Source organism: Myotis nattereri (assembly GCF_964212035.1).
Source record: "Myotis nattereri genome assembly, chromosome: 7".
Lineage (NCBI taxonomy): Eukaryota > Metazoa > Chordata > Mammalia > Chiroptera > Vespertilionidae > Myotis > Myotis nattereri.
Window position 1 is genome coordinate 39,260,437 of NC_138082.1, and position 20,531 is coordinate 39,280,967.

Genomic DNA, 20,531 nt, shown 5'->3' on the forward strand with positions numbered 1-20,531 from the left:
TGCATACACAGCACCAGTTTAGCCATCACAGAGGAAAGAAAGCACCTCTTTCAAACATATCTAGTCTAGGGACTGAATTTCACTGAACCAGATTAGATCAAATGCCCTTCTCTGAGCTGAACTGTGGCTAGGAAATATGCCAAAATACCCAGGTCGCTTGCTGACTCCTGGATCTGGAGAAGGGTAGAGTCATTCCCACCTGAACCACATGAACTGAAAGTGGAGAAAGGTTGTAACCCAAAAGAAAATGCGTGTTATCGACAGGAACACACACATGTATGCACTTGAGCGCGCGCACGCACACACGCGCACACACACACACACACACGGAGACTCCTTATATCATTTAGCACCCCCTATGACAGTGATGGCGAACCTATGACACGCGTGTCAGAGGTGACACGCAAACTCATTTTTTTGGTTGATTTTTCTTTGTTAAATGGCATTTAAATATATAAAATAAATATCAAAAATATAAATCTTTGTTTTACTATGGTTGCAAACATCAAAAAATTTCTATATGTGACATGGCACCAGACTTAAGTTAGGGTTTTTCAAAATGCTGACACACTGAGCTCAAAGGTTCGCCATCACTGCCCTATGATATCCTCAATATAGGATGATTCAAGAAAGCTTTGATAAAGGACTACTAATAAATATATGAACAGGGTATAGAATAAAACACAGATAATAGGAACAAGAGAGGAGACAGCAGTTACAAGAATCTGGAAGAAGAGGATCTTTCAGAAATGGTCACTCTGAGAGAAGCAATGGCTTTTTATCAAATGACAGAGCCAGCCCAAGGCAACTTGGCAGGGAGGAAGCCAGAAGAGTAGATACACCAACCTCTCTTTCTTCTCCCTCCCTCTAATCTCTGTCTGAGATCCCCTTTGGCCAAACCCAACAGGAAGCCATATGGCAAGGGAGTTCCCAAGGCATGATAAAAACAAGGGAGAGTGGATCTGGCAGAGCAGACATAAGGTATTTATAGCACAAACACTCTTTACAAAAAGATAGTCCATGATAGTGTTCAGTTGTAAATGTATAACAAAATGAATTCCATTACAATAAATGACATGAGAATAAAGATATCTGTATAACATAAAGGAAATCCATCCTCAACCCCATATTATCTCTAGTCCCAACATTTATTTCTCTCTACTTTTCTTCATTACCAAGTTTCTTGGAAGAATAGCTAACACATCCTGCTTCTACTTTCTCACAGTCCGTTCACTCCATAATTGCCCCCTGCACTCTGTAACAGTGGTTTTCCAAATGCAGCCTCCAGAACAGCAGCATCAGTATCTCCTGGGAACTGGTTACAGATGCAAATTCAACTAACCTCATCCAAGACCTGCTTAATCAAAAATTGAGAAGCTGGGGCTTAGCAATCTGTGTTGTAGCAAGCCCTCCAGTTGATTCTGAAGCACACTTGAGTTTGAGGATCATCACACTACAGAAAGAGCTATTTCTAAGATGACAAAGGACTCCACCATGCTAGAGTCTATGAGCACTTTTCTGTCTTTATCTTTCTTGACCCTGACCTTTGTGTATGAGATTTGACACTGCGATCTGATCTCTTCTGCAGGAAATCATCCTCTTCGTCCTCCCATACATCTAAGGTCATAGAGTAGAAATGTCCATCCTTGTAGAAATATTAGGATGAAAACCACTGTCTGTGTCTCCACTCATTATATCCCAAACCTCCCTAATACTGGTGAGCACCTGATTGATAATAAGCAGAGTTGAGGAAGTAAAAATAACACTTCTCATGGGCCCCTTACCCCTTTTAAGTTGCCTACTTGCAAGTTTTACTTTATGTTCTTCCTTCCTCCTGTTTCTTCCATGCACAAAACTCAGTAGGGCGCTGTGGAAAGGCGAAACCTGAAGTTTTCCAGCCATTGTGCCAGCTAATGAGAAGAGTATCATTTGAGGAGTAAATAAGAAGGGACACATTTGGCCTCAAATCTGAGTCAAATTTCCCAATCTCACTTTATCAACAAATAATGCTGATATCCTTATCTGCATCATATGTGTATTTTTCAGTGCAGAATCCATGAAATTAGGGGAGGAGTGCGGTTGTCACCCTAAATCCCACCAAAAGATGTATTAACTGGATAATTGTGAAGATAGGGTCAAGACTTAATAATTGTTTTAGATCAAAATAAGACGTGGACAGATTGAACACTCTACTGTGCCTGAAACAAACACCTTCTTAGCTCTGAATTTTGAAGTCAGCAGAAGCTTATACTGTAGTTGCAGTCTACATGAGTATGGCTAGTGTTAATAGAGTTGGGCTATGCAGATGAACTCCAGTACAAGTGAGCAAGTGGCCAGTTGGTGCTTTAAGCAAAACTTTAACTGGTGGGCATGAGCTGAAAACCACAGTTAGGTTTAACCAGAGATTTGTCTTAGCAGTCATGATGGGCAATTCAGAGTCTTTAAATGAAACAAACAGAAATCTGGTCATAAGGGCAAATAGAGTGTTCTTTCCTGAGGTCAGGAAAGACTACCTTCAGGAATTTAAATTGGAGATGAACTATCACTTATTCTGGGACTTGAGCCCATACGGCAAGAGAAAGACCTTTGCTAGAACCAGGAAAGGCCACTATCAGGATGAGCAGACTTCCATGCATGTGCTATTAGAAGTGGACTCAGCCTGAAATACGAAGTACAAGGCTGGAGTCAGCATCTCCTAATCAGTAGGAGTTGAGATTTTTGGAGTCTTGAACATTGGTAGAAATCTAAGATTGCTTGTTCTAAGACTTATCCTGTTTCTTAGCTACTGCTAAATGACCCATAATCTTAAAAAAAAATTTCTAGTCCTGCTTTAAAAAAAAAAAAAAGGGATGTAAGTGGTACAGATGAAGCCATTGAAATAATACAGATTAACTAAAAATAAGGAAAGTGGCAATTTTAAAAATGGAAAGTTTATTTTGAAGAAGCATATGGTTATTGGTTTTCAAATGGACTTTTCTGAAGCTATGAAAACTCTGGATTGCAGAAGTGGAAGTATTGATAGCCAATTGACCACTATCATGGAGAAGTTAAAGCCAAAACTAGTTCTATCATTTTTTCTCTATCTGTTCTCCAGTTACCACTAAATGCATAACTCTTGACTGACGTCCATGGTGAGGGTTTGGGTGGTATTATATTTTAACCCTTGGTTGTATTATTTTGCTAGGATTGCTACTGTGGGCATAGATTTTTGAGCTTTCTTAGTCATATGAATGAGCAAGTAGTATTGCAAAGATCCAGTGTATTCTACTGATTCTCACGCTCCTTTAAAGGAATCAGTGGAAGACACTATAGGCTGCAGCTCCTGAAAGAATCCTCACTTACTTGAAACCCCAACTCAATTGAAATCAGCAAAATAAAACATAAGGGAGAGCTAAATTTTGGATGTCAATTCCTTGGGCATTTAATGTAGAAGCAAATTTATACTGGGTATTAATTTCTCCTCAGTAATTTAATAATTAGAGGGTATTCTGACTATGCATATCTGGGTCATATTTTTACTGCTGGCATTGTGTTATTTGGAGCATTTTTATATTGACAATTGACTGCATCTGTAACTTCTGGTGAATTATATAAATGAATATAATTTGAGGTGGGGAATATAATATGGAATACATTTACAATTCAGCATAGTAGATAGATTTTTTAATGTAGTCTTCACCCATTTCATATCCTTTTGCAGCAAAATCTGAATTACTCACTGTGGTTCAAAGAGGTTAACAAGGAGGAATGGATGGTGACAGGGGTGACTTCACAAAGATGGAAACTAAACTGACCTTACAAACTATAGTTCTCCCCTGACCATAAGTTTCTCTTAGGCTTGACTGTCAAGCAAAGTGTCAAGAGTTAGAAATCTGCAGAATGTAAGAGAATTATTCTCTAACACTGATTACATTCCAGCTTCAACCCCTAATGTAGGACTCCTGCCTTCTCCAATCTCCTCACTCACTGCTCCCAATGGAAGAAGGACTGACAGATATTGGTGAGAGCTACCCTTTCTTGGGGAGAGTTAAGGTGATCTAAGATTTTCTTGTGAACGCCCTCATTTTTAAAACAGTATCTTCCTTTGGCTACTGTGACTCCATTCTCTTCAAACACTTTTCTCATCTCTTTTGTCTATTCTTTCTCTATCTTTCACCAGCTCCACTCCTTCTACACAGCCCTTCAGTGGGTTCTCTGGGGCACCATCTTCAGTGCTTTCAGAGTGATCTTTTTAAACTGCAAATGGAGACAACATTCTTCAGGTTAAACTCTTCCAATGGATTCTTTTAGCTTTCAGAGTAAAATCTAAACTCTTTAGCTTAGTCTATGAAGCATAATCTAAATTAACATTAGAATTATGAGGCCAACAAAGATTCCCCACACCCCTGCCACTACCATTTTACCCTGACACAAACACAAAGAGAGAGAGAGAGAGAGAGAGAGAGAGAGAGAGAGAGAGAGAAGAAGAAGAAGAAGAAGAAGAAGAAGAAGAAGAAGAAGAAGAAGAAGAAGAAGAGGAGAGAGGATCTGAGTAATTTACATGGAATAGAAAGTATAGAGGAATTTGGGGATGGGGGGAAAAATGTTATAAATAGCACAGTATCTCAATACATTGGTTAGAAAATTATCTAAACCCATCATCACTTTAATTTGATTTAATTTAATTACAGCCATCAAGCTGTGATTTCCGAAAAAGGGAAATTAAGAAAAACATTCAAATATAACCTAATCTTTAGTGGTCACTCTAGAATCTCATAACAAAACAGCCTATTGGCAGGCTTCAAAGAGCATGATGAAACTTGGCTTATATCTGAAGCAGTGTTACCAAAAAATTAAAGCATAATGATTGCAAGAAATATGATGTAATGACAGTGCATCTCTTTAACTCTTGATCCTTAAAACCTCCATAAAATCAATCACACTGTTATACACAATTTTCAGGTGGTAATAATAATAATAACAATAATAGCTAATGCTACTGAGAGCTTACCCTGTGTTAGACACTTTGCTAAGTGCTATACTTATCTCATTTAATCCTCACTAACCCTAGAAGGGAAGCACTATTATCTCCATTTCACAGATAAGAACATTTGAATTAAGATACTATGATTTGGGGTTATCAGTCATTATGTGGTAGGATGCTAGGGATCCCTTTGTGGCATTCCACATCAATAAGGGCCTGTGAGGAAATACGTGAACTCTCTCCTGATTGGAGAATTGCCTCCAGAGCAGCCCCACTTTGAGCCCACTAAGAATGAAGAACTGACCCAGGAATTCTAGGAGCTTGGGCCACAGTGGAACAGACGGGGCTCAGGAAGGCCTACTGTGTCTTCTTCCTGCTGCACGTCCTGCTGCACGTCCTGCTGCTGGATGTTGCTGCCTGGCTCCTTCGTTCATTTTCTGGGACGTCCTTTGTGCCCTCCTCCTTTGTGCGGCGCTGCTCAGTGCAGCTCAGGCCCAGGCTGGCTGGCTGCAGCATGACCTGGGGTGCCTGTCTGACTTCAGCATCACTACGTGGGACCCCCGCTACATCATTTTGTGATGGCCCACCTGGACGGGGCCCCTGCCCGTTAGTTGGTGGACCCACATGCACTTCCAGCACCATGCCAAGCCCCACTACCTCCGCAAATGCCCATACATTACCATGCACCCCTTCTTCTTTGCCTTGGGGAAGATCCTCTCTGTGGAGCTTGGTAAACAGAAGAAAAAGCACATGCCCTGCAACCACCAGCACAAACACTTCTTGACTGGGCCCCCAGCCTCGCTGCTCTCTGCTCCCAGTGGTATATTTTTTATTTTTTTATCCAGCAGAGGAAGTAGATGGATTTGCCCTGGATGATCACCTTCTCCATTAGTAGCTTCCTCACTTATGTGCTATTATTAGAAGTGAAGGCCTCCTGGGCCTTTTCTTCATGGTCAGGTTCCTAGAAAGCAACTGGTTTGTGTGGGTGACACAGATGAATCATAGCCTCATGCACACTGATCACAACCTGAACAGGTACTGGGTCTCCACCCAGCTCCAGGCAGCATGCAATGTCCACAAGTCCACCTTAAATGACTGGTTCAGTGGACATCTCAGCTCCAGATTGAGCACCATCTTTGAGCACCATGACACCTCGACATAATTACCACGAAGTAGCTCCCTGGTGAAGTCCCAGTGTGTCAAGCATGGCATAGAGTACCAGTCCAAGCCCCTGCTCTCAGCCTTTGCTTGTTCACTCACTGAAGGAGTCCAGGGAACTCTGGCGAGACACCTATCTTCACCAACCAGCGCTCCCATCTGGAATAGGATCCTCTGGAGCCAAAGCAGAGGGGAACTTGAGGGGCAATGCCACTAAAATTCTAATATTCAGAGGGGGTTGGTTTGAGAAGATAAAGACTCTGGCTCAAACCCCTCCCCTTTATCTTCTAGGCCCATGGTCGGCAAACTGCGGCTCGCGAGCCACATGCTGCTCTTTGGCCCCTTGAGTGTGGCTCTTCCTAAGCCTTAGGAGTACCCTAATTAAGTTAATAACAATGTACCTACCTATATAGTTTAAGTTTAAAAAATTTGGCTTTCAAAAGAAATTTCAATCATTGTACTGTTGATATTTGGCTCTGTTGACTAATGAGTTTGCCAACCACTATTCTAGGCAGATCTATGACCGAAAAAAGGGAGGGGAGTATGCAAGCCCCTGAAAAAGGAATGGAATTGTTGGGACAGGGATGCAAGTTTTGCTTCTTTTTTAGTGTGCCAGATGCAGATGGTTGGTGAGAAAAGAGGGGGTCAGAAAGGTGTTAGAAGAACAGGGAGGACCAACTAAGCCCAGACTTAGTGGAATTCCACCCAAAAAAAAAAAAGGATGAGCTCACCTTACTAGTCCACTTCTCAGTGCCTCTCCACACTTGCTTGAAAACCTCAGAGGTTCCAGGATGGAGGGAGATAGAGCACCTGAACCTTCTGAGCAAGATTTAGAAAGGAAGCCTTAGTGCTTAGAATTCTGAGGCCTGGTGTCACGCAGTGCCTGGGAGTTCAGCTCACTGTATGGCTGTGACCTCTGTTTGCCTCAGGCTCCTGGAGAAGCAATTTCTCCCCTTTTAGAATGAGGCAGGGCAAAGGCCAGGACTGTGGTATTGACGACATCTAGCCCCGAAAGACCCTGCCACTACTGATGTTGGTCCCACATTCCATCCAGAGTACCAAGAGAGCATTAGGTCTTAGGTCTTGCCAAAATGGCTAGCAGAGAGTTGCTGGCCATTGAAACTCCCTTTAGCTTTTGATTCACCTCTTCTAACCAGCACCCAAGGAGCAAAACACTCCTAGGGCAGGGAGCACACTTCTTGTTCCATAAACAAGTGAGCAGATGGGGCAACATCATTTTCTCCTCCTTAGAAACAAATGGGGACTCCTAATGGTTTCTCTTTGCTTCCCTAATTATAATTCCAAGTTCAATGCAATAGCAGTCAGTGAGTACAAGAGACCAAGCTGGGAGATGCTGAATTACCAGTCATAAGGAAAACACAAGTTCGATCAGAAAGAATAGAAGGGCTGTGAGAAATTTTCTTAACATAAGTTTATAGCATTACTTGTGAGCAGGAGCAGTGGGGTTAAATGTAATCACTTCACAGTTCTAAACCAAAAATAGGAAGAGAAAAACATAGAAGTTCATGATCATCTGTTGCTGTCCTTAGGCATCTTAATCAACTCTGTCCAAGCATCTTTCTCTGCTGGAGATCAGGTAGGAGTTTAGGATAATCTCTTACCAGTCTAATACTTGAAATGCCATTTTTTAATCTCTTGGTTTTTAAAAGATAAAAACAGTTTCACCCATCTCTAGAGAGCAAACATAGGAATGTGCCCAGGAGTTTCACCTTAATTCCAGGGCTTGTCATCAGCATTCACACCCTCCTCCCTCCCAACAGCCATGGCCATTCAGTCCACATGAGAGGATTATTTGCCTGTTCAACATCAACCTATATAATAAAACCCTAATATGCAAATTGACCAAACTGCAGAACAACCGGCAGAACAACAGGTCACTATGACGCACACTCACCACCAGGGGGAAGACGCTCAACTCAGGAGCTGCCCCCTGGTGGTCAGTGCACTCCCACGAGGCAGTGCTGCTCAGGCAGAAGCCAGGCTCATGGTTGGTGAGCACAGTGGTGGTAGCGGGAGCCTCTACCACCTTTGCTGCAGGCGGACTGTAAGGAGCGAGGGGTCCTGGACTGCAAGAACCCTGGACTGTGAGAGGGATGTCTGACTGCCGGCAGACATCTCCCAAGGAATCCCGGACTGTGAGAGGATGCATGCTGAGCTAAGGGGACCCCACCCCCCACCCCGCCCGCACAAATTTCATGCAATAGGCCTCTACTATAAGCATGTTGAGCATTAGGGACACTTGGAGGAGGGAACCTCAAACTAGAAGGAGAAAGCAGAACCCTGGAAGAGTTTGCACTTAGTTTTGGGAATGAAGGTGCTAAGGCATGTTGGAATGGGACCTCTACTAAAGACACCATCTATGGAAAGATTTACTTGGAGGTTTGTCAAAACAAAGAAAAATTTAAAAAACAGAGATGGGGAGAACAGAAAAGTTCAGATATTTCTCATTTGGGCAGAACCTGCCTTAAATTAGAAGCAGAATTGAAGAGTTCCATTTCATTGGCTTCCTCACTCCAAAATAGGTGCTGATCCTTCCCCATCTCTCTGTTCCCTGCTACCTAAGTTTTGGGTGTGGTGTCACCAGCCTGTCAAGCTGTCTGGCTTTGGGCTCAGGCTGAGCAAACCCAGTGAAGCCAAGTCCACATTCTCACAGCACCTCAAACACATGGCCTTCTCTCCTTAGCCTCGCCCAGTGTGGTCTCACATGGCCACAAAGGAACACACCAGGGACAAAGGGCTCTGCTCACTGTCACTCTGGTAACATGATTGATCTCAAATCCAATGGCAGATGAGAAAACAGGCTTAGATAGGACAAGTTGCCTCCAGTCACAGACTGTGGCAGACCTGACATTTGAACTCACTTTTGAAAAACTCTAACTTCTGTGTTTGTCTTTGTTACTTTCATCTTCCTACCACTTTGCCAGAGGCATCTTCTTTAACTAAGCCCAATATCAGTACCCTTTTTGTACCATGCTATTTTTGTTAACACATCCCTATGAAGAAAAGCTGAAAAGTTAATTTTGACCCCCCTAAAAAAAAAAAAAAGAGAAATACTCAGTGATTAACTCAAGGCCACGTAGTAAAAAAGGAAGCTCAGTGCTTCAACCCACAGCTCTTTGACACACAATTCCATGCTCCTCACCACTAATGTATGCCACCTTCTTCCAGACTTTCAAAAATGTTCATCCAACTATAATACTATGCAGTCCCCAGCAAAAAGATCTCTTTCACATAGATTTTATTAATCTTTCATGAATTCAAATCTGTTATGAACCTCTATATATTATTTTGATTATTTTCCTGGCTTTATTGTCTTTCGGGAAGACAGTCTCTGTGAAGTCTGAGTTTAATTTAAATTCAACCCAAGTTGAAAAAGGTTTACCACTCTTCTGAGTACTACCAATTTCTGGTATAGAATTGCTGACCTAGTTCTAAGTAAGACATAAATTCACACAGCTTAAGTGTAATCTTTAGGCTAAGAGTTGAGTTATTGTTTATGTCCCACTTATATAGAATGCTGCCCTTTCAAATAATCCATTTCTTATTGTAAATGTTTAAGGGATAAAAATAATTGTGCTTATACTTTAGCAAAAAAAAATATGATGCTACTTTGACCTTGAGTTTTATATCTTATAGTCTGAACACCCTACTTAGGATCAGTCTTAGGAAATATAGCACTATTTTATGTTGTGTAAGATAAAACATCACATACTCAACTCTATATCTTTAAGCTGGAAGGTAAAATAGGTAGGTACAAAATAGCTGTCTGTACTTACACTAAGTCTGATAAAGAAGAGGGGAAAGTTCATAATTATCTAACTATAGGAGTTTAAACAGAAGTTTTTACTAACTATTGTACTGATGGCATATAGATTGATTTTGGCTCATATAACAAAAATGTCAGCAACACTAAAAAATCTACTGATTAGAGATATCAAAATTATAACTTGTGACACAAGCTTCAGAATCAGCAAACGCCTCCAAGCTTCTCATTGTTTTATAGTATTTATAAAGACAAATTATTTAAAGGAATATTATAAAATTTAGAAATTGTTACGAACTGCGGCATAAAACTCCAAATGATAAACACTAAATGGTAAAGAGAACAATCAGAGCTGTAGTTGTAGTCATCTTAATTAGGTATGAATTAATGAAAAAATAACTACATCCAATGTGATAAAGAGCTGTGGGTTAAATAAAAGAAACAGATATGGATACGTCAAGAAAAATATTCAGGAAGAATGTACAAACCCGTGATTTAGTAAGGGCATATTCAATCGCAAGACATAAAAATCTTCTAAGTCCAGTGTAATGAAAACAGGGCCCAACGTAAAGGTAAAAATGCAGGTTTCAGGGGCATTCTGAGAGAGGAAATAAAGACTGCAAGGATCTCATAACGACCTGGAGGCAGGAACTGAGGCATGCCTCACAGACTGTCTCCCAGAGCTCACCCGAGTCTCTACTCCCCTCTCACCAGCTTCCTGGGCTTGCACACGACCCAACGTGGCCACATCATCATGTCGGCTCTCACCTCAGGCTGTTATTTCAAGCACAGCTGTGGATGCCTGAAACTGTGAATTGTACCGAACCTATCTATATATGACTTTTACTATATAGTCCTATGATAAAGTTTGACTTATGAATTATGTAAGAAATTAACAACAATACCTAATGATAAAATAGAACAATTATAATAATATACTGTGATAAATGTGGTCCCTGTCAAAACATCTTATTGTACTGTACTCACCCTTCTTCATGTGATGATGTGATATGATAAAATGTCTACATGATAGGTGGAGTGAAGTGAATGATGTTGGTTACTACTGCCCTTCTCAGATACCCCAGAAGGTCAAAACTAGCACAGTTTTATAGATCAAAACTAGCACAAATCTCTTTTTCCTTCTTCACCATTTCATGGGTAGATTTGTTCTTACTGTAGATCTTAGCAACCTCAGCATACATTATTTTATTTCCTTGTTAAGTCAAGAACTTCCACCTTTTCACTTATATGAAGCATTTCACGCCTTCTCTTTGGCATATAAGAATTGCCAACATCCTTACTCGTGCGCTTTGGGGCCATTATGAAGTAAAATAGGGTGACCTGAGCAGACAGACGTGCTGTGCGCGATACAGAGGCAGTGGATCTGAGGCCAAGATGGCCAGTAAGGGACTCACAGGCAGGCCATGTGCAGCGTGGAGACGCTGATGCTGGCGAAGGGATGAGTCCTGTTTATGGTGGGATCCAGGCAGCAAGACCTCACGTGACATTTCTTTACACGACTCAGAACAGCTACAATTTAACTTACAAATTGTTTCTTTCTGGAATTTTCTATTCACTATTTTCAGTCTTCAGTTGACAGCAGGTAGCTGAGACCACAGAAAGGGAAACTGCAGATAAGGCAGGATACTGTACTCACTATCATGGGTGAGCTTGCTTCCCAGCCGCCTCAGACATGGGCTGTTAGTCTCTGGGTCAGGTGTTCACCTGAAGGCACATTAGCTGCAGCAGGGGCCGAACTGAAAGACAGTTTTTAAGAAGGAAAACTTGATAGGAAAAACAAAACAAAACACCAAAGTGTACATCTACCTCCACCTACGAAAAGAACAACGGAAACAATAAAAATTAGCCTATATATATTTTAAGAAAAAATGGGGCCTGCCCAAATTTCAAAAAAAAAAAAAAATAGAGATTCCTAAAACAATTTACTTGGTCAATCTTTCTCCCATATTTAATGCAAATAAAACAATTTCATTTTTAGATTATTGTAAATTGAAAAACAAATGTTTAACAATGCTTTTGATTTTGGTTTTTGAGCTTGACAGTGGTTGTTTGAATACCATAACTAAACTTAACAGCTCCAACGTGCACATTTCAAATGGACAGGTCTCTGAATAACATGGAAAAATCATGAGCACATAATTCAGGTTACTGTTTTCAAAAGTACTTAAATGATATCACAATAGGATTTCTATTGTGGTTCAAGCAAAACAACAACAACAAAAACCTTAGAGTTTAATGTAATTTACTTTAAATTGGGTTTTATTAGATGAACTCATGAAATATGAGTTATTAATTAAAAATCAAAATTGTCTAATATACTGTAATTATGCCTTCTATGTTTATTTTTAATATTCAACTGTCAAACAATGTATATATAATATTATACAGACTCTCACAAAACCGTCTGAAACTGTCACAAGCACTTCTGCTTTTCATTCATTATAGAAATGTTTCTTAATTCATCTATTTTTTTTTCTTAGAATCTATAAGTTGTTTTCTATTTTATGTGGAATTCTTAGTAGCATGCTTTTCACAAAGGAGGCACTTTAAATTCACTGACTGATTTTCATTTGTGGTAGCCAATCTCTCCTCAACCTACAATTCCATAAGTTTTATTAAGTGCCCACTTTGTGAAAAGCACCATACTTAGTGAAGCAATTAGGTTTTAAAATGGCTTTTAATCAGTGATTAAACTTCCATTTTACTCTTTCCACAGTTCCCTAACAGATGAATAAATACATACACGAACTGGTAAGTCCTTAGATAATTAAGGATTGATTACATTTCCTAATAATGTACCTACTTTAATTGGTTCTCGTTTGCTTCTATGTTCTCTTTATTGCAGGATTCCTCCCTTAGCAATTTTTCTCTGTGCACATTGAAATGACAAGTTAATGTCAAGGGGAAAAAAAACTAACATTTTTATATATAATTAATCACTAGGGTCATCTCGACTTGATCCTCTTTCTTTAAAGGGATCAATTGTAGAAATTTGGGTTATTTTATTTTTAAATGTTGTGAAGCTAAATTTACTGCTATTTTAATTAAGTCATTTTTTTTTGTGGATGGAAACACTACCAATATTTGCCAATAGCGCAAAGTATTCAGTGGTTTACAAATTGTGTATATCATTGCTGTGTACAGTATGAAAGTTTTACAAATTTTATCATCTACCTGGAGTTTATGTCCCAGCTTTTTTCCAAGTACCTATTAATATAAACCCCCCACTTCCATTTCCCCGCTTGTAGTATTTTAAAAATATTGTTCATTTTGTATTAACTACATTTTAAATACTGTTTCACAATAATAACTCTAAATATGAAGCCCAATTATAGCAGGTTAATAAAACATTACTGCCTGAATTTTCAGATCCTAAGAGGTAGGAGCAATTCCATGAGAACTGTTGACTTAAAGACAGAGTATATGTATCCAGAACAGAAAAGCTCTGGGTGAAAATTCTAGAGTAGCCTGACTCTGAGAGAGTTAGAAGAAAACAAACCAGTTGTTAAGGCCACATCAGGAACTGAGTGTCCTAGCTCAGGGTGAGTAGGTTGAGGCCATTATGTACTAAGTAACAAATCCAAAATCAAAACCAAAGGGGAGGTCAGAGGTCAGTTCTTTGGTGACGGTTCACAACAATTCTTCAAAACTAAGGTTGGTGGCAAGAACTAGAGGCAGGAATGAAGGGAGAATGGGACAGATCTTCAGGACCAAATAAGAAAACAGTAAAATAGACAATACTAGATCCAAAAAAACAAAGGCCAAGAGGATAGCAAGGACCAGGTAGTAACAATAATATAGCAGCTATGTCCAAAATAATTTTCTGCAATAATGGAGAGTTCCACCCTTCATCATTCTAATCGTGGCCTATCCACATGTGACTTTTGAGCACTTGAAATGTGCTCAATAGATTTTGTACAAGTAAGAAACTGAATTTTAAAATTTTATTTAAATTTAATTAACATGATTTAAACATGTATAACTACTGTATTCAGCATAACAAAATGACTAATATAAAAATATTGAAAATGCCAAATACTAATCAGGATATGGAAAACCTGATCACTCATAGATTTCTGGGGGTGATATAAAATGGTAAGTCACTCTGGTAAAGTTTGCTAGTTTCCTAAAAGAATAAATATTTTAGTGCCACAGTAGCCAGAAATTGTATTCAATTGGGGTCTTCAAGTAGCCAGAGAAATGAAGAGTTATGTTTAAAGACAAACCTATATATGAATGTTTATAACTTTATTCATAATAGTAAAAAGCTGTAAACAACCCAGATGTCTTTCAATGGGTAAATGCTTAAAAATACTGTTATATCCATACTATGAAATACTATTCAACAATTACAAAGAAGGTAATATTAACATGATACCATTGTAATAACCTGGTTATTATTCAACAGAAAAAGAATAAAGGAAAGACTAGATAATACAGGTATGCCATTTATACAGCTTTAATAATTTAACACTTTCCAAGTCTGTTCCCCACTGATTGGATGGGGGAAGGGACTGGACAAAGGTAATTTGGACGCACATCCAGTAAGGTCTCAGTAACATGCGGGAAGATGCTTATCTGTCAGTCACATCTGGGAACAGGAAATTGGCCAGAATAGGCGTGACCATTGCAAGGGTGTGACACCTTGGTTTTGATATTTTACTATAGTTTTATAAAATATTATCATTGGAGGAAACTGGATAATGAGTATGTGGGGTCATTCTGTGTTATTTCTTATAACTCCATCTGAATCTATAATAATTCAAAATAAAACATTTAATTGAAAATATCCACAGAACTAAAAAATGTGTAGAACACAAGGAATGTTCAAGGTCAGGATGGAACATAAGGACTTTTCTTGGCATTGTTTGATAGATGTATATATTTGAAAGTGTATCATGTAAAGGAGGAAAAAAAGAAATTAAAGGATAAAATTCAAAAAAAATTATAGGAGTTATAAGAAAACAGATTACGGCTCAATGGCAGAGAAAGAGCTTTTTAGTAGTAAACTAAGGGGTGTTCAACACTGGAATGGGCTGCCTAGAGGAGCAAGATTTATGTGACACATTCAAGTAGGAAGGACGTTGCAAAAGGCAGATCAAATTTGGTGGAGGTTGGACTTTATTGGGGAATCACAAATTCAAATGCCAGTAGGGAACTAGGTAATAAACATGAACTACTAAAGCATTCTGGGAGAAAAATAAAGAACAATGTGGACCAATGGGGCTGTGGAACCTGGAGGACCATCTGCCACTCAGCATAGGGAGATCACTGCCTGTGAGAATACTGACTGAGAGGAACTAGATCTTTTAAATATATATATATATATATATATATATATATATATATATTTCAGAGAGGAAAGGAGAAAGAGAGATAGACATATCAATGATGAGAGAGAATCATTGATCAGCTGCCTCCTGCATGTCCCACACTGGGGATCGAGCCCGCTACCCAGGCATGTGCCCTTGGCAGGAATTGAACCCAGGACCCGTCAGTCCGCAGGCCCATGTTCTATCCACTGAGCCAACCTGGCCAGGATGAGGAGCTAGATCTTTAAAGGTTTAGAGAAAAGCCAAAAATGGCTTTCTGGATGAAACCTCCCAATAATTAAAACATCTTTATAAATTTGCTCATTGTATTCAAATACTATGAGGTCTAAAACTGTTCAGTCAAATAAAATTATTATCTGGAACCCATCCTATTGTTTTAATTTTAGCACTTTACATGAGTTACAAAAAATGGTGCTTAGTATTGTATCCCTACATTTCAATTTCCAAAACCTCTTCTACTGAAATCTCAGCTATTTCCATGAAAACATCTTGAATAAATATCTCATTTGTTGCAATTTGTATTTTATATTAAAGTAACAATTAGACCAACATCTTTCTATTACTCCCTGTATATGATGGCTCATCTATATATATAAGAGGCTAATATGCAAAGTGTCCCCTTGGAAGTTTGACCGGGAGACAGGGAGTTTAATCACTTGCTATGACATGCACTGACCAGAATGAAGGAAGCTCAGAATGAAGGAAGGCTGCAGCCAGCAGCTGGAAGCCGGGGAATGGAGGCCCCAGCCAGCAGCCGGAAGTCCCCGATCGGCCTTGATCACCAGCCAGGCCTAGGGACCCTACCTGTGCATGAATTTCATGCACCGGGCCTCTAGTTTATTATATTTTTGGAGGTCACTCATGAAAGTTCTGATTTTATTGCAGAATGTATTATCTTTGGCACATATTCAGACATATAATAATGTTTCATTATTCAAATTTACTTCATGAAGGTGTGTGTATTCTTCTGTCATGACTAAAACTTTCTTGAAAGGATCAAGTCTTCCATTGCCTTTTTCTGTCCTCATACTGCTTGCGTCACTTCAGATTACACTTAACGAAGTGATCAAAAGTGGCTAGTTTACAACAAGCATGTCAACGAGGCATGCGGCCCGCCAGCCGCAAGTTTGGCATGCTTGGTTTATAAGGTCCTGCATCAACTAATATAATTGAAAGTATTCCTGACCAAAACGGGAGAAGTTGAGATAAGTGGGCCCAACGATTCCCTCGGTCCTTTCCTCTGCAGACTTAGCAGAGCTGTCAGAACTCCCCATCCTGGCAGAGGGCCTTCCCCTCTTAATTTTCAGCACCATCAGTGTTTCCCCAGGCCTTACCGGAAGCTCTCCAAGGGGCGATGATTGAAGATATCCATTCACTGCTTTGAATTTCAAAGAGAAATAAAGAAAACAAAGTCTGTGTATTTTATGTAATGGTGGCCTTGGGAGGAATTTGCATTGTAGGGCAGCTTAAATGGGATTCATAAATGAATGGAGGAGATAAATGGCTCATGCTCATTCCCTCCCTTTCTTCCAAGTTCAACTAGGTGTTATGGTATTAGGGCCTACAATGCCCACGGTAAGGTCCTATGACAGAGGCAGGGAGCCTGCGCATTGGAACCACAAACATGTCAGGTGGCACCGACAGCAGAGAAAAGTGATGAACCCCCATGCTTATGGTCTTCAACTTTTCCTTTACCCATCAAACACTGAGATTTGAAGCTGTGAAAATAATGTTGTGTTTAAAGAACATACGATCGACAGATTCATATAACTGTATGCTAAAGAGGAACACACACATACACACACACAGAGCATGCCTTTGTCCATCAAATAAAATAAAACATTGTAAAGAGCCACCCACAGGGCCTTTGACAATCAAATATAGTGTTTTTTAAACAAGTGGCATCTACTGAAGCTTAATCAAAAACCAATTTTAGTAAGTTTTACTTCCACAAAAAAAGAAAGTAAGAGAATCAAAACCCAGTTTCAGAAATGCCCATGTACTGCAGTTTGGGCAGCACCATTTTCACCGCCTGGTTTCCTGAACTGGTCTCCACCAGGAGATGTGTCCTGCCTCCCCTCCCAGGAAGCTTCACTTCCTTTAACTTATTTCTTCACTCATCAAACTTCCCCACACTTAGCGCATCCCTTTACCCCACGGCGGCTCCAAATGGAATACATCCTTTCCTTCCTCTCCACTAATGTGGCCACTCCTATTTGACTTTCATGAATGCATGTCTTTATATAAAGAAGAAGAAGAAGAAAAAAAAAGGTCCACGTCCTACTGGGTATTTCAGCTTCAAATTTCAGTTCTGAGGACACAAGCTGCATTGAGAATGGCGGACCGGAATTCTGGGAAGGACAGCATGGAAACCTCAATACCAGAACAGTCTTCTCAGATCCCGCGATGCTACAGCGCAGGACAAAGGAGAGAGGCGCGCCCTCTGCTCTTTCATGTAACCTTTTTGGCCTGAAAGAGCAAAGGTTACCAAACACCAGACAGTTTCTCTTTAAGTGCAGTTGCTCTGCTGACTCTGAGTGTCAGATCTAAGTCCAGTGAAAGCATTAGCAACAGTGTTACTAGGGCTTTTCTTTTCTTTTCTTTTTTCCCTTCAATCTACAGAGAAAAGGAAGGCAACATCTTGTTTTCCTGGATCACTGGATCAGCCTCTGAACTGACCTTTGCTTGCTTCCCCCACCCTCTGCAGTTTATTCTCCAAGAGCAGCCAGAGTGAGACCTTAAAACACATCAGACGCTAAACCTCTTCTACTCAAAAATGCAACTGCTCTGCCTGTCCACTGGGGTTAAAGCCCAAGTTTTACACCATCTGCTCCCACATTCATCTCCCTGACTGTGCTGACCGCATCTCCCACTCCTCACCCCTCACTCTGCTCCAGCCACAAGCCTCTTGGCCGTCCTTAGAACACACCCGGAAGGCTGGTCCCGGGGCATCTGCACCAGAGGACGCCTCTGCTGGGACCACTTTCCCATGGACATCACTGGCTGGGCTCAAACATCAGCATCAAAAAACACCTGCCTCCACCACCCTGTAAAAGGGCAAAATCCTTTTTTTTCTCCTATTTCTACTATACTTCCGACTCCTTTAATCCTGGCTTACTTTTCATTTGTCCATATTATTTATTATCAGTTGTATATGATGGAGGTCTACAAAGGCAGGGATCTTTGTTTTATTGACCCATTTACTTCAACTACCTAGAACAGTGCCTGGCATGTGCTTGGTAGACAGTTATATTTGTTGAACAAATAAATTAATGGTGAATTGCTGTGTGTTTTTTATTTGACGATAATAAAGGTACTATCCTGGCTAGAAGAAACATTATATTGTTAACAAAGTAATTGTAATTCACAATCACTGAATAATCAAAAACTATTTATTTTTGAATTCAAAATCATGGACATTTTCCCCCCAAAGATTCATGGAAGGCCCTCAAAATCCATAGTATGAAGGTAAGCGGTAAAGTCCTATTTGATTTTGAGTTAGCAAGTAAACTGGAAATTTGGAGAGCACTTTTTAGTTGCCTTCATCTAGGAAACCAGGCCTACCTTTGCTCTTAGACCAGTTGCCTGCCCTCAGTGCAGAGATAGGGAAACTAGCATTTTGGCGCAGAATCAAAATTCTCTCCTGTTGTTTGGTGCCTATGCCAGTTGGTCAAACCCCTTGCTGCATCTAGAGTTTTTCCTGGCAACACGCTCTGGTCTGGGACCTGGGCCTGTGTCCCTGGCTAGTACTTTCTGGTCTCCTAGTTACAATTTTTAGCCCTTCTTTCTAATCTCCTTGCATTGTGCACACTCATGCCCTCCGCTTGTTCCTTGAGCCTTGGCTGATTCTCCAAATCCTGGCCCATGTGATAGATACGGAGATGCATCACTCAGATCCCCTTTTCAGGAATACTTGTTGGCCAGCTGTAGCAAGTACGATCAGCAGACAGTCTCCAATGGCCAGCCCCACCGAGGACTGCCTCAGCTTCCAAGGTCGGCCTGCCTGCCCCACGGTCACACCTTCCCTAGGCAGCCTTCACCTAGTGATGGACACTCTAAGGAGCAGCGCTTGCTCCAGGGCCCGCTTTAGATTGGCCAAGGTGTTGCCAGGCATGATCATAACCCAACTTCTCCCTCTGCCCAATCCTGCTTCCACCGCTTCCATTTACAGGCATCGATCTCTAATAAACACCTGTATCGCCAGACACCATCTCACTCTCTGCTCTGGAGAACCCAACTGGCAACAACCTCCAACTCTCTTGAATGTCAAAATTGAGAACTTCGAAGAGGCAGGCAGTGAAGCAGACTATCTGTGAGCAATGCTCGGGGGGTAACACATGATACATAAGAGACAGAAGCAATGTTATAACTGTAATGAGTCCTTGTTGTGTTATGTGTACTTAACATCAGCTAATAACATAAGAAAGCTGTTTGCTTTTCTTAATGTTTTGCTTTCAAAGAAGCTTTCTTAAGGCTTGAGCAAAACTCTCTTCTCACTTACCCTCTGGAAAATTCTCATTTTAAATTGATCATTCTTATACAAGAAAATAAAACATCAATTCTGGAGGTAATCAGAACATAATTTAGGATTATGGAGGACCTTGGAAAACTGAGCTTGCTATCTATATTATCAAAGGCCTGTGGCCCTAATGCCGTAATGGCCAAAGACCGGCGTGGGTGCGGGGGCTGTGTGATTTCGTGTGCTGGGCTTCTAGTATTATGTAATTCATAAGAATGTCATCATGAAATGTATATATTGACAACATCTATTTGTAACAATACACTTTCAACCACATAACTTTGTTTCAAAACACTTTTCAGATAGAGTGGGTCTAAGATGTAGTGAATTTGTCATTAATATTGTGAATACTTCTGGTTGGTATCACCTTATGTTGGCCCAAATCATTCACCCCTACTTTACTGTGATATTTCCCCATATTCTTGTAGGTAAAACTGCCTTTGCTCCAATGCATTTTAGCTAGACCCCCACGCATGCACAGGCACTGCCTCCCCCTTTCCTGAGGGTGAATACAGTTGGCATTTTCCAAACCCCTCCAGTCACCAGGCAATCCTTTGAGTGGCTGATTTCTGTGCCAAGTCCATTGGGCTTGGCCCCTGATGAGCGGTTCTGAATTCCAAAGGCTGCTTGTTTGAAATTCATGAGCTCCTCAATGAGGCGGCTCCTTCTCTGGCTGCCCCACTGCTCAGTTAGTTCAGACAACAAGTTGCTGAGGGATGGATAATTTTTCATTTCAGCTGCCAGAACCTACAG

At 40.5% G+C, this 20,531-nt stretch overlaps 1 pseudogene across 1 annotated transcript; it reads left to right on the forward strand.

Moving 5' to 3' along the window:
* The first annotated feature begins 5,109 nt into the window (after positions 1-5,109).
* On the forward strand, positions 5,110-17,732 carry LOC308522575 (acyl-CoA (8-3)-desaturase-like; annotated as a pseudogene). The gene is made up of 2 exons: positions 5,110-6,358; positions 17,509-17,732. The product of its transcript is annotated as an acyl-CoA (8-3)-desaturase-like (transcript).
* Positions 17,733-20,531: the final 2,799 nt, after the last annotated feature.